Genomic DNA, 16,114 nt, shown 5'->3' on the forward strand with positions numbered 1-16,114 from the left:
GGAGGGCCATTTTTACGTGTCCGGGGCAAAACGTTATTGAATTTACTGTTTAATAAATCTGAATTAATTCAGGCATGATCTTCAGCATATATTCTGTCTGGAACACTATCAAACTAATTATTTGTTATTTATATAATACATGAATAAAATATCCAAATGCGAAAAATGATGTTCGGTGGGCGTGTCCCGCGCCCAGATTTTTTGAAACAAAAAATTATTACTCAAGATGGGGAATTATATCGAAGTTATTATCGGTATTCACGCATAAGGTATTAGTTAACTGATCATATTCTTTATATCAAAATAATGTGTTAGCTCAACACATTGAATAAAACCAAATTTACGATGTGTCCCGGGCTACTGACTGATTTCGGTGTAATTTACAAACCATGTCGGTACACTTACAAAGTTGTAGACCAGGAACTCAGTGGCTCAAACAAAGTATGCTTTAGTTGTGCCTTAACCGTTGAATAAAGTAGAGGTGCAGTCACAGTATACTAAGGTAGTTTTTTAAATGTTTCTCTGTCATTCGGTGGGTTTGGTTCTATGTTTTTTTGAGATCGGTGGTGCAATTTTCTCCCACAGTTTTAGTGTCTTTATCGTCACGCAAGTGATTAAGAAATCCTCGAAAGTACGTAAACCCATCATTATTACATCTCCTCTGTATCATTCATACTATTTCTGTAATTGCTAAAAAGCGATTAATTTTGACATCACTGGTGTTGATTTCCTTGGTTTCAGTGGATTTTTTGACCACCGATATCAAGAAAGTGATCACCGAATTCAAATCCTGCTTTGTAAACCAGTTTGTTGTACTTTATTTTCCAACTTATCACACCTAAAAAGTACAAGATACGTTTTATAAACGTAAAACTATGTACTTAAATTAAATCATAGTATAGGTAAACAAAATCACTAGTTTACAATGAATAGTTTTTTTTTTCACAAGACGTATGTTGAAAATCGTAGACCCAATGTCTCTTTCTCTCTGTCCGCTGTTGTCTTAATTTCTCTTCAAACCAATGGAGTATATTATGTGAATTTGTCCTCTGTATCACTTGAGGCCCTCCTACACCACGATACCTTGAACTTGAGCCAATTTAAATAAATGTAGTTATGTAATTAGATCCCACTTCGTTTAAAATAACTTGTGTAGTTACATACTATGCAAGGTGCACCCACAAAACAAGGGATTAAAAATAAAGTGGCCTTCGAATGTCGAGATCGCTTCAAAGGCACTGAACGTACCTACTGATCAATATTTCTAAAGCATAGCCATGAACACAAATTCAACATAGCCAATGTTTTAACAATCCTCAATGTCTGATGTATTTATGTCTAAATATCGGAGTTACAATTTAGCTCAAGTGTTTGACGGTGCAGGAGATCATAATGAATAGGTGATTAGATCTTTAAGCATTAGTCAACAACTTTAAATAGTTTTTATACACGCTTTAAAACTCTGTCATTCAAAAATACTACATATTTTTAAGTCTAGCAAAATACTTGTTTTCCGTATTGTTTACATTGTTTTATAAGTGCATTAAATATTTTTGAGCATTGAACACCACTCAAAAGTATCTTGTTTATCGGGTGTAGGTAACATAAGTTTCTTTTTGATGAGTGTGCCGTTGGATTGCGTGAAACAAACATTTTCTTTTTCATGGCACTTAAGTATGTGCGAATTTGTGGTCGACATGTCTAAAACTCGTTTCGGGACCATACTTACTTCGCCCTATTGTATGAGGATAGTCAATTAGTGTGGGATATCTTCTAGAGATGTTGTTTCATAAGCCGCAACTTGGTTATTTTAAAATCTCGTGTAAACAAAGGTACTATCTATTAAATTTATGTAAGCTATGCGATATCATTAGCCTCGCTACATCACTTATCATCAAATAATAATGAAAAATATGAATAGATTATAATATAATTTAGATATAATATTGAAGTGTGATTTCTGTGTAAGCATTTTTGAATTCGGTGAGGCAAATTGATTTCAGTGCCTGCACATGATTTCGGTGTTTTTTAAATCTCAAATATCAAAATAACTATAAGGTTCTAATGGAGGCCTCCACTACCAATATTTTTTTATATTAAGGCTAGATTTTAGGAAATGAAGTCGTGTATCAAATAAGTAAAAAATAAAATTCGGCACCGAAGTCAGGCACCGAACGTCATCTCTGAGAATCGCCCAAATATAGGTACATTGTAGAAATAACTATACTTTAGAGTTTATCAAACGCTAAACAATAACATAGTAAATAGGTGGGATTTAGTTTCAGAGAAGTTTTAATTTATCGTTATTTTTCTGATTGTTGTCATAAGTAGGTTACCTATACGGGCAAAGTGAATAAAATTATTTGAGAGGAGACGACTGTATTATTCTGCGATCACCGAGGGTGTGGAGATCGTTTTGAATACTTTTTTTTTATTTTAGCTTATGCGTTTGTTGCCGACTGTACTATAGTTTTCGTGTTACAGTTAGTTTGTTGAATTGCTAACGGTTGGAAAGTTCGTGCCGCTCTGGGCCGGTTGTGATGAGAGTTCGCGAACGTCGGCTATACATATGTATGTATACCCACACAGCAAGTATTCTACAATCCGGATTAGCTGCACTCTATCTACTGACGAGGACTTTATTTCAAAAATTCGTAAGACCCCGTGTACGTTTACAAGACAAGTACAATTTCAATTAGGTTTCGCAGCATATATACTGTAAAAAAAAAGCACAAAAATTGCCCTGAATCTTACGAATCTAAAATAGATAAGTATATGTAATAGAATCTGCATTTAAGGATTTTTTGCGTGTATACCTACACAAAATGGGGGTTATTTTAATTTTCGATTTAAAGCGACAAAGCCGTAGTCGTAGATATGTATATACGGTGACCACAAGTTACTGCACGGTTAATTGTCTCCTCAAACTTCTCAAACTAATACAAGTAGACCGGTAATCTAGGGTGATATTACAACTTCAAAATAATGCTAAAAAAATATGTTAATACATATAACATAACAATTCGTCGTATTAAAGTAATGCAATTACTACAGCAGTAGTGAAAGACTGGTTGTTTAACTCCTCGTGCTAATATTCATACCCGAGTAAGCGAAAGATTACAAAATTAAACCACGAGCGTAACGAGTGGTTGGAAATGTGGAATCTTGAGCATTGCGAGTGAAACAAGGCACTAGTGTTAATAAACAAACCTTGTCACCGAGTGAGTTAATTGCTTTCGCAAAAGACCTACTCAATCGTTCATTGGCTTTCTTAAAATGTTTTTCTGCTACCTATTTAAATTTAAGTACTTTTTTCCAAAAATAGCAGTTAAGGCTGAAAGGCAGATTTTTCGATAGATACTAAAAATTCGAATAACTTGAAAACCAATGAATTAAGACCCGGTTGCCTTAAAAATTAAATCATTGTAAATTAGCTCTAGAATAGTCCCTTTCGAGGAATAAGGTCGAGTATCCAGTCACCCTGTAAGTTATAACACCGTTGATACAATAATATTTTAGTGATTACAGATAACAGGCAAATAAAGAAATGCTATTTATATAAATGGAAAACAACTATAATAATTAAGTAGTAGGAAGCTATACTGCTTAAAATAATCTGTAGGTACCCGACCACAACAAAGCAAAAAGATGGGTTAAGCCGGATAGGGAAGGTTTACTTCACCGCGGATGAAGCCGGGCGCAAATTCAAGTATGACATTTACGAGGTCACCGGCTGAACCAGGGCGGGTCACGTGGATAAAAACCTATCTCCGATATCGCCAGTCCGTGCCTTATCTTCGCTGAACCTGCCTCGCAGCCCCGCTCACCTTTAGCTTTGGACTAAACGATCATGTTTATCTACGTGCGCTGATCTAAAAGTTTCTAGCTGCTCTAGATTGCAAATTAAAACAGCTTTTATATTTTGTTCCACAAAGTAAGTTTCATATGTATCGATTCAATTTGTATCGAGCGAAGTTACATTTTTTGGGCACCAAAGGAGGAATTAAATAACACGTAAATTATCACACATAGTTTTCGCTATACGAAAAGTGATTGTTATTAAACTGTTTCAATATCGGCTAGTCGTAGTCGTGATTTTCCAATGTATCCTTCACTTAGTGATGTCGAAGTACCACTTAATGTTGTACAAAAATGATTAACACGATGAATATAGTAAGTTCCTAATATTTGGAGACGCCTTGTCTGTCATTTTCTGTACAAAACAGTCTGCCGATTTTTGCGGCAGAGGGGTAAGCTCTCAAAGCGGACTCCGGTTATTAAATGCTCTAATACCTAATATAAACACATAGGTGCAGTGCACATGGTTTTTATGTTTTCGTTCCTGGGGGTTAAGGAAAAATATTTGGAAAACTATTAACGTGCAGTAGATACTTTTGTCCCGTAATCGCGGCTTACAATATCACTTATGGCGGCCTTCACGAACTAAAATGTTTTGAATATAACACCAAACCAGCTTGCCCCATTATGGACTAACCCTCATCAATTTGTGACCCACTTTGAACTCACCGACATCATTTCCACAGCGATGTTTCATCTGTTTAATATAATAATATTCGTATCGTACCTATATCTACTTATATTGGAAAGGGGACCAATAACAAATACCTATTCCAAATGTGGTCTATTTTATTAGTAGAGTCAAGGAGTAAGCAGTAGACATCACTGACTAGTCAAATATAGGTCTTACCTACCTACGGAGGTTAAAATGAATGTATCTATGGATAGACATACAATATATGAAAGAATACTCATAGGTTGAACTAGAATGGTTTGTAATCCTCAAGACTGGCACCTCGGTACTATCAGGAATATAAGCCGTGTACATACACTGAGTACACGAAGCGCACACGTAACAGGCTATCGGCTCAAATGGCTGAGGCTTAACCCTATTGAGATGTGCTAACGGAAGCAGTACACGCCGCCTCTTGGGTGCTGTTCGTCACCAACGTAAATATTTGTCCCAGAATTTCCAATTCATCTTAATACAATTATACGAGTATGTATGAGCACACAAGCCATCGTTGTATGTAAGAATATTCTTACATACAACAATGGCTTGTGTGCTCATTTGATGGATATTCTTTCTTAATTTTAGTCTGTTATTCGTAACTAAAATATTACCTCCATCTCAAATCGTCAATGCCTAGTTTTTGATAAATGCTTTAAAACTTTTTTTCTACTCCAGCACTTAAATGTGTCAATTAAATGACTGACAGTGATATCTAAAGCAATGTCATTTGAATGCTTTGTCTATAGGCTCATAAGATGACTGCTAGCAGTCATCTTATGAGTATAATACAACTGCTTTATTTTTTTTAAAGATACAAGTTCCGATCATCTTGATTGAAAGAGGTATGTTTTCATTTACAATAATAACTCTTTTTTTTTTAAATAATAACTCTTTTTTTTTTAAATAATAACTCTTTTTTTTTAAATAATAACTCTTTTTTTTTAATAATAACTCTTTTTTTTTAATAATAACTTTTTTTTTTTTTTTTTGCTGCAGCTGTCATAGAAAAAGTAATGTATGCAACAGCTCATAATTGGTTCTTAAAATTCTCGGGTCTTTTTTTTACAAAACTCGACTACGTCTCGTTTTGTAACTTCGACCCTTGAATTTTAAGAACCCTTATTATATCACTGTTGCATAAACTACTATAAGCTAACATGAATTATATCAGTTCGAAATGGATATTAGATACTATCTATACGAAGACACACCTAACACGTCAACGTCCGTCTCGTCCTTTTACATCGTTACTCAAAAATATTGGTATTGTATAAGTACACAAACATAATGTTGACAGTCTACTACAAAGCACATGTCACTAAAGCCCTTATAAAATCCTTAGCAAATGTTACTGCAGTTACGCAATAAATGCAATAGTACGGCGATTAAATAAGAGTAAACTGCCCGATTCGAAATTTAAGATACGTCAAATATTACATCTAGATACGATATGGATTAGATATGTCTGTGTCAAAAGTGTCGTTCTTCAAACAAAAACGTCACTTTTGACACTGACATATCTAATCCATATCGTAAATATCTACACGTAATATTTGACGTGGGTATTTATCTTAAAGTTCGAATCTGGCCGGCAATGTCCACATTTGGTCCACATGCACATTCACGCAATGCAACATGCTCAGCGACTCGGTAGCGCCTTGTACTTGTAATGCAATTTGCACAGTGTTGTGAAAAGCGCTTATTTTTAGGCTTAAAGACTCCCCTCTCCCCCTCGAGCCCTCGAGACTCGTGTCTTGAAGACTCGACTATATTTGAGAATTGTATTTATTTATTTTACGCGTATGGATGTAAGACGATTGTCTTTGCCGCCTTTGAGGCGTTAAGCCTCGAAAGTCTTAAGGGTTCGAGTCTTTAAGCCTCGAAATGAGCGTTATTCACAACACTAAATTAGCACCATGGCAATTGTCCATTTCGCGAGTTATTGATCCTTGCGAAGCACATGTCAATGTCACGCACCTTGAGGTCAATTGAGGTGTTTGATATCACGTACGTACCTACGCCACTGCGATAGCCACTGGCTAACTAGCTGCTAACGGCTAACGGCCTGTCAATACAACAATAAGAAAAGTTACCAGTTATGTTCGTGACATACTGAGTACCTATATCTATACTTATAGTACTTACTACTTAGTCGTAAAATTGATTTTATTTTATTGTAAAGTTTCGTATGATGTTTAATTTATTGGAGGGAAATATTTATTTTGATTTTCTAACCTCAAAGTTAGATTTTGTATTTTTAGTATTACTGACTGCTAATTTTGTGTCCAACTAACAACAACCCACTTTAGCCATGTCAATGTCGCCCTTGTTTAGGTATAGCCTCGTCTAGTAAACAAATTACGTCTCAAAAACTCTTGAATATCAACGGCCCTTTACAGGGTAAAATCCAAATGTTTTAAAATGGGGTGAGTAGGGTTCGCGGGGAGAGTTGGGTTATGAATGGGGAGAGAAGGGATGAAAGCGGGTGAGATGGATTTTTAAGGCTACTGCTACAAAAATAATGTATTCCAATTTAAAATGGGGCTATAGTAATACTCATAATAAAAAAAAATCGATCCAACAATCTTCCAAAATCACCTTTGTATGAAAACCCAACTCACCCCAAATACGAGGGACTACGGGTGGGTTTTCCTGTTTATCGTCAAAGTTATGAAATGGAACTACCCATAATAAAATAAAAACTAAAATGGAAACGTCCGGATAACACTTATTATATACACCATTCAGTTTGCATATGTAAAAATAAGATGTTATCGAGGTTTTAATATCAGTTTTGCGCCTACTCACTCCATTTTACGGTAACCTGTTAATTTGCCCTTTACCTGTCTATTAATACCGCGCGAATTGCGAAGGCGTGAATTAATATTCAACCACAGTCACATCATGAATGATATAAATCCGTTGAATACTCGTACCTATCCCCTTTAAGGTTAATACCTTATTATAGTTCGTTTTTTTTAGCATTAGAAAAAAGGTAAACAATCTTGATGTGTCGTTTAATTGAAAAATAAGTCACGGCAAATATATAACAATTCTGAATCTAATACGATCATTTATATTCTTCTGCTTTCATAAGTATAAGTTACTGATTTTTAAAAAGCGTTTTTCAATTAAAAGACATGTCAAGATCGCTTACCTTCTTTCTCATTAGAAAGAAATGCATTCTAAAAAAAACGAACTATAGTATTACGAGTATAAACTCCAATTCTTTCTATACCCATCTGTCGGCGGCAGATCGTAAAATCGGGCATATCGAGATATTCCTAGGCATATCATGAAACGCCGCCATTTCATGATCTGACTAAGTTTAACCCAGGCGTATCACGATCTGCCTTATAAAAGAGGCGGCAGATCGGTCAGGCCAATGTATTCGTTGATATTCCTAGCTTCATACCGGGCGCATCGTAAAATAATTGATGAGATATTCCTAGGCATATCATGAAACGCCGCCATTTCATGATCTGACTAAAATTAACTCAGGCATATCACGATCTGTCTTATAAAAGATTCGGCAGATCGATGCACGATGGGAGCAATGTATTCGTCGAATTCCTAGCTTCATTCATACCGATCGCATCGTAAAATAATTGCATTTTTTGCCACTGGTGGCGCTGCATTCTATATGGCGCTGCGTCCGAGTCCAGTGTTGCCAGATCGTACCTTTTAATACAAGTTTACGTTCCTTTTGAGCCTTGAGGTTTGCTCGATATGGCTGGTGGTCGCTAGGCAGATCATGAAATGCCGGCGTTTCATGATCTGCCTAGGAATATGACCCATTGAGGTTTGCACGATATGGCTAGTGGTCGCGCTAGGCAGATCATGAAATGCCGGCGTTTCATGATCTGCCTAGGAATATCACCCCTTGAGGTTTGGACGATATGGCTGGTCGTCGCTAGGCAGATCATGAAATGCCGGCGTTTCATGATCTGCCTAGGAATATCACCCATTGAGGTTTGCACGATATGGCTGATGGTCGCGCTAGGCAGATCATGAAATGCCGGCGTTTCATGATCTGCCTAGGAATATCACCCCTTGAGGTTTGCACGATATGGCTGGTGGTCGCTAGGCAGATCATGAAATGCCGGCGTTTCATGATCTGCCTAGGAATATCACCCCTTGAGGTTTGCACGATATGGCTGGTCGTCGCTAGGCAGATCATGAAATGCCGGCGTTTCATGATCTGCCTAGGAATATCACCCATTGAGGTTTGCACGATATGGCTGATGGTCGCGCTAGGCAGATCATGAAATGCCGGCGTTTCATGATCTGCCTAGGAATATCACCCCTTGAGGTTTGCACGATATGGCTGGTGGTCGCTAGGCAGATCATGAAATGCCGGCGTTTCATGATCTGCCTAGGAATATCACCCCTTGAGGTTTTCACGATATGGCTAGTCGTCGTTAGGCAGATCACGAAATGCCGGCGTTTCATGATCTGCCTAGGAATATCACCCCTTGAGGTTTGCACGATATGGCTAGTCGTCGCTAGGCAGATCATGAAATGCCGGCGTTTCATGATCTGCCTAGGAATATCACCCCTTGAGGTTTGCACGATATGGCTAGTCGTCGCTAGGCAGATCATGAAATGCCGGCGTTTCATGATCTGCCTAGGAATATCACCCCTTGAGGTTTGCACGATATGGCTGGTCGTCGCTAGGCAGATCATGAAATGCCGGCGTTTCATGATATGCCTAGGAATATCACACCCTACTATTTGATATGCCTAAACGTCGCTAGGCAAATCGTCAAACGTTGATGTTTGAACGATATGGCTGGTAGTCGCTAGTCAGATCATGAAATGGCGGCGTTTCATGGTATGCCTAGGAATATCTCGATATGGCCGATTTTACGATCTGCCTCCGACATCCATCCAAATCAGAGTTATTAATCTTAAAAACGTACCTATGTTTAAATGAACGTATTAATGATGCACGCGATTATTTAATTTGTGACCACTAAAATGATTTTAATGAATACTTAGCTCCTTAAGTACCTAGCTTAATAAAGAGTATCACACGGCGCTTACCGTTCAGCGAAGTGCACCGAGGTTTGACTAGCCACGCCATGGCTCAAAGTTCGTCCGAATAGGACAGCAACTCTGCAAAAATCACAAATCCCAATTAGTTCCCCTGTCACCACTTTAACACACGATATTCACTTCGCTTCGCAGAATCAATTTACAACCAAAGCATGCTCAGAAGGTGATAATTTGATCAACCAAACAAATCAAATTCATCAAGCATTCGGAAACCCATCAGGCAACGCTAGCCGTAGCTTGTACTCGTAATGGCTCCTCTACACGATGGGCCAGCGCCGGCCACTCCAAGGCACGCAGCCATGCGGTAGAATGAGATAGCAATATCACTTGCTCCCTCTAACGCATAAATGCGTCCCTTGGAGTGGCCGGCGCTGGCCCATCGTGTAGAGGAGCCATAACACATTTTTGTTCGTTGATAGTTATCTGTAGAGTCTGTAGACCGCTGACGTGCTAATGACTGCTTGTAACAAGCGGCAAACTTAAAAACCGGCCAAGTGCGAGTCGGACTCACGTTTCAAGGGTTCCGTACATTAAGTCCGACTCACGCTTGACTGCACTTTTCTAATAGGTTTTCCTGTCATCTATAAGTAAAGAACTTTTTTGTGTATTTTTTTTTTCAAAATTTTAGACAGTGGTTTCGGAGTTTAAGGGGGGGAATGGTCGGACAGACAGACAGACGCACGAGTGATCCTATAAGGGTTTCATTTTTTCCTTTTGAGGTATCGAACCCTAAACCTATATAATCTTAAAATCATTGACGACCGGACTATTGACTAGTGACCCTGCCTGCTAAGCCGATGGTCCTGGGTTCGAATCCCGGTAAGGGCATTTATTTGTGATGAACACTAATATTTGTTCCGGAGTCATGGAAGTTTTCTATGTACGATAAGTATGTATTTATCTATATACGTATGTATATCGTCGCCTAGTACCCATAGTACAAGCTTTGCTTAGTTTGGGGCTAGGTTGATCTGTGTAAGATGTCCCCCAATATTTATTTATTTTATATTAGTTTCATGTTATGCATAATTGATTTCTAATACCTATTTTCTACCAACGATTGTCATCATGACTATCCTCCCAGATACAGATAAAACGATCCGACTAATCAATATGCCAGCAACTCCGGTGTAGCTATGTATCATCATCCCCACGGTCAACTATCAATGGAATTATAAACCTTATTGCATTGGCATTGGGTCTGCCATTGGTCAGGTAAGGGTATTGCTGTTACAGGCTGGCACGCATATCAATGGACGGAAGTCGTCAGGACAGGTGACTTCCGGTGGGATGGAACTTCAGACGCACGCAATATACCTACCCACCCTTCCGGTCAACAAAAATTCCTTATATATATTTACCTAAGTTTTATGCATAGCGATCGATAAGCCACAAATTATCTCGAAACAAAGATGGACCTTTTAAAATCCTATCTAGGCTGTTATCGATTTGATGGCTCCTCTACACGATGGGCCAACGCCGCCCCCCCCCCCCCTCCGCCCCCAAGGGACGCATTTATGCGTTAGAGGGCGCAAGTGATATTGCTATCTCATTCTACCGCATGGCTGCGTCCCTTGAAGTGGCCGGCGTTGGCCCATCGTGTAGAGGAGCCATGACATTACTCGCAGTTAATCTCATTCACACCGATAAAAAACACATAACAAAATGTTTTACCAAACCTGCGCTATATAATGATTATAATGAATATAATGATCTACAAGTATAATACAAATCAGATGATTCAATTACGAGTATGTAATAATAATCACTACAGCTACATCTTATAAAAGAGTCCCCCGGCGAGTCTTGTCTGTTTGTGTGTATTTATTTGTAATATTTGTATGTTCGCGATAAACTCAAAAACTACTGAATACTGCGGTATCACATAAGTGAGTTCGGGTAAGTTTCGGACGTTTTTAGGTGGGTTGAGATGATGTTGGATTTTTTTTTTCTCAGCTTGTGGATAGGGTATGTACATGATTCAATTACAAAATTGATAATAAAATTCTATATAATAGAATTTTAGTATCTTTCTAGACGTCATAATGAGCGTGTAGTGTTTAAATATAGGAAACAAAATAAATTGACAGCATTCTTTTTTTACCTGGTGGTGTAAGAACGGACGGGCCTATAAGTTCGGTCCTATTGCCGGTATCATAGAGTTTACTATTGCAAAATAACCGGTATTACCCACTGATTAATATATAGAAGAATTGGTCTAGGAGTAATTCGGGCTATCATATCCGACCCGATTTTTATTTTTTTGCATTTTTTCTGTCCGATCTTACACACCATGCGCTCAATTTTCGAGAAATTATGGTTGCCAAACTTTAAATGTGGAGTCAATGAACCCGAGTAGGGTCAATAAACCACGTGGGTTCATTGACACCATAAGCGCGTTAGGTTGAAAAACGGTGATGAAATAATATGAAAGTGGAGGAATGAATACGACCATTTTTAATCAGTCTGCGTTTTTATTATTTATAATGATGGAAACATATTTGTTTAAGAATAGGAGTCAATCTATTAAGTATGTGGCGTTACTTAGTTAAGTGTAGCAATCAATACAAGATGATTGGGGAGCTTTATTGTAATTTAATATCTTCTATTAATGATATTTACCTAATACCTAATTTAATCAGATAATATAATGGTGACACGAATAAAGTTTGAGCATCCCTGAGAATTTAAGATCGGATGATTAAGCATCCGATCTTTTACCACTTTGGGTAAGACCGGATCTCGGCCTACAGGCATCGTATCAAAATTCCAAATATACAGATTGGTCACAAATTTAATAAAAATAACATGCAATCTGTAAAAGAAACAAATAACGCTTCAACTTGCCAGTTATTCAAGAAAAACTAGCGAAGGGTAATTCCGGACACAAAAAAAAACTCATTTTTTGGACGTTTGCACTTAACCGTATATATCTTGCGACTTGTTAATCAGAGCGACAAGTGCGTCCTGAAGGCCGGTGCGGGACAAAATAGCGCATTGCATCACCTTGCCAGCATTAAAAAAAGCCCCGCAACAGGCAGAAATTTGAATCATACGATCTTACCCGGTGTCCGATCTTAGTCGAACTCACTTACCAATAGAGTCGTTCTTGAGGAAGGCTTAGGTGTATAATTTGGTAAGGTGTTGCGTAACCCGTGCGAAGCCGGGCGGGTCGCTATTCATGTATAAATATTCAAATGTACACCTTCAGGCGGGCCATATAATTTTCTTTGGATTATAATATGAGTTATTTAATATAATTACTAAGCTGCGAAGCTTTCGAATAACATAATAACACAGCGGACAGTGGAGTTATTCACTGCTTATTTTAGTTCGTCTGTATGGGTGAGTGTAGTCTGCATATTAAGGTGAGTTCGACTAAGATCGGACACCGGGTAAGATCGTATGATTCAAATTTCTGCCTGTTGCGGGGCTTTTTTTTAATGCTGGCAAGGTGATGCAATGCCCGGGACAAAACAGCGCATTGCATCACCTTGCCAGCGTTAAAAAAAAAGCCCCGCAACAGGCAGAAATTTGAATCATACGATCTTACCCGGTGTCCGATCTTAGTCGAACTCACCTTACCTCGGCAATAGCCCTATTGGCCCGGTGCACGTAGGGGCCGGGCCGGCCGCGTCACTCGCACGGCAACGCTCCTCTAGACGGAGAGCTGGCGCCGGAAAGCGGTCAACGTTTTCAAGAACATCGAAACTAAAAGTATCCTTGTCACTGGATCTAGGCGTCTGACAGCATTTCATAGGAGGATATGGAGGTCGCATAACGACAGGGTGCCAATTCCAGTTACAATTTTAATTACAACAAAACGTCCTTATTTTTTGCTAGGTATCGAATTGGAGAGCAAAGTGCGAATTCAAGAATAGGCTCGCTAATAGTGGCTCGAATAAAACTAGTTGCTTATGCTCTTGTTATACAATTTACTATTTGGAATAGCATGTTATAAAATAATACGTTGTATATTGAATAAAGGTTAAGTAATTTGTTTGAGGGGAAGTAAGGTTTTCACGAGCCTTCCGGTAAAGTGGCACACGCAATACGCGGAATACGCCTACTTTTCGGTAATGAGTTTTGTTTGGACGGCGGCGTTCGAACCTCGCCTTAAAAACCTGAACGTATTAGTACGAGCGACATGCACGAGCGAGTGATGTCAAAATGGGATGAAAAAACTTAACTTATCTAGCTAAAAAAACTTAACCTTGTGTGGCACATGAAATCAAGATCGGTCCGTCTGAGCTAACTTTGCATGGATTTGAATAGAACAAAGTGAGGACGCGTTATTTAAGCGTTGACGACCTTGTCTGGCCTAGTGGGTAGTGAGCCTGTATATGAAGCCGATGATTCCGGGTAGGATTTGCACGACGAATCCGAAATGTAAGATCCGCGGATCCGGATCCAGATCCAGATAATTTCATACATTTCGGATCCGGATTGCAAACCCTAGTCCCGGGTTTAGTTCCTGATAATGGGTTTTAAGTCATGGTATGGGCGTTTTATATGTACATATTTAAGTATTTGTAAAATGTATACATATATTATACACCGTTGTCAAATTGAAAGTACCACAACACAAGCCTTATTGAGCTTACTGTGGGACTTAGTCAATTTGTGTAATAATGTCCTATAATATTTATTATATTTATATATTCATATTTTCATAGGAATTTGATATTAATGATGAAATTGACACACGTTGTGATTGCAAATGGCATGCACAGCAGTCCTTGGTCCGACTCTAACTTTTCCATAATTGTTGACCTCTTAAAGAGAGATAGATATAAAAAAAATTATAAGTATATGAATAAGCAATTAATTGTACCTATACCTATACTTATGCAGAAATTTTCTGGAAGGTACCTTTTGTTGCGTAAAACTCCTATTAAGCACGATTTAGCTTACTAGCTCCCAACTATATTTTATATTTCATTATCGGCTTACTTTAAGTTAACTAAGAATAATTTCCGATATTCTGAAATGGTTTGAGAACATCGGAAGACCGGATTTATATACGGCAATAAAATATAGAGTGCCTCGGGCACTTTATTGACAACACTGCAAATAGCAAACGGGCAACTATTTGCTGAGGGCGTTATCCACTGAGCGCAGAAATGAAAAACCGACGGTTGACAGTGCAGTTTGGCGATACGTTTTTGTTTTGTTTATTTTACATTTCGTTTTCCTAATTCTTTTTTATCCGCTGACAGTGCCTGCCCGCCGAGGCGATGTGCAATTGTCACATCACGGGCACAGACCGCACTAAAGTGGAGTCCAGGCGAGACAACTTTTCGCCAATCTGATGAAATTGTCCAATCTAATCAGACCGTGCAAACTCGAATTTGATTCCCCGATCAAATCAGCAGGTGAGGACACAAAAATGGCAATTTTCGAAGTTAGTATCTAATTCTATAATTGTGTACGTGTGGACGCTAGATGAGATTGGCGACAATTAATTTCCTGGTCAAATCGGTCGATTTGCCCAGCTCGTCTGGACTCTACTTCAGTTATGTTTTTTAAACAAATTGACATACGCGACGCTGGTTTTAAGGCTCTCACAGCATTCGAAAACAAACTCTAAATTTAAGAGTCCACAGCTAGCTGCAAGTGTAGTGAAATAAAATATCAGTACCGGTCATGACTTTGTCGTCCTGTCATGTCTCCTTTTATTGATGTAAATGTTTTATCGTATCCAGGGTGTACGCCAATCGTTGACAAGACAACAAGACAAGATGCCAATCGTTAACGCTCGGTAGTGAACGAAACGCAACTGTCTCTGTCGCACTAATATGATATGGAGGGAGAAGTGATAGAGAGAGATAACTACGCTATGCTACGGAAACATTTTATTTGGCCTTCGCCATAGTGAAATGAAATTGAAATTAGTCGGTTGGGACATCAGGCCGTATGTGATCAAAAACACAATTTTTTATAAAATAGCAGTAGAGAGTCGCCACCAAAGTACCTACCATATAATGATACATGATAATCACTGGAAGCATTTGTATTAAACGAAAACGACTATGAATTATTTCGTTGAAAGGACACTCGTTTTTCATAACACAAAAAGTAATTTTGAAAGTGTCATCTCCGTGCCAACACATCGAGGAAAAGAAATAAAAGTACTGAGGTTTGCGATTTGTCGTGAAACGGAAATCGTGGCCGAGTACTGGGAAAGTATCTTCGACTATAATCTCTTGTAATACTCTCTCCCCCTCTCTCTTTACCATACCATAATAAGCAGGGAAACAATATATAGTTTGTCAAAGGCCTGTCTCACTTTAAACATAGACAGAGAGAATTATATTATCTTTGTCTTACACTAATACTAGCACCTAAAAGAAAAGGATGAGTATAGTTTTCTTAGTTCTTATTTACTGACAATTTGGTTTGTCCAACTTTACCTACAACTGAAAATATTAATTAAACTAACGCACCACTTTAGTTTAAAATGAGCGATCAATCGTTCAAACGATCAAACGATATTTTTGAGACGCTAAAAGCTTACTAAGCTTA

The 16,114-nt window shown here is 38.3% G+C and overlaps 2 protein-coding genes and 1 long non-coding RNA gene across 8 annotated transcripts in view; 1 reads left to right on the forward strand and 2 right to left on the reverse strand.

The window, feature by feature from the left end:
- Positions 1-16,114, forward strand: part of LOC134661417 (uncharacterized) — a 141,384-nt gene that overhangs the window by 63,727 nt on the left and 61,543 nt on the right. The gene's annotated exons all lie outside the window — the stretch shown is intronic.
- Positions 1-16,114, reverse strand: part of LOC134661440 (uncharacterized) — a 130,202-nt gene that overhangs the window by 58,407 nt on the left and 55,681 nt on the right. The window lies entirely within an intron of this gene.
- The window catches only part of LOC134661429 (CD82 antigen-like), a 71,265-nt gene that overhangs the window by 34,488 nt on the left and 20,663 nt on the right, over positions 1-16,114 (reverse strand). For 3 of the 6 annotated variants that reach the window (XM_063517517.1, XM_063517521.1, XM_063517519.1), the window contains exon 2: positions 9,578-9,649. The exons of the other annotated variants lie outside the window; for them this stretch is intronic. The gene's annotated coding sequence lies outside the window, so the exon portion shown is untranslated. The remainder of the gene's footprint in view (positions 1-9,577; positions 9,650-16,114) is intronic. 6 annotated transcript variants of the gene reach the window in all.

The sequence above is a fragment of the Cydia amplana genome, chromosome Z (genome assembly GCF_948474715.1).
Source record: "Cydia amplana chromosome Z, ilCydAmpl1.1, whole genome shotgun sequence".
In the NCBI taxonomy this organism is placed as follows: Eukaryota; Metazoa; Arthropoda; class Insecta; order Lepidoptera; family Tortricidae; genus Cydia; species Cydia amplana.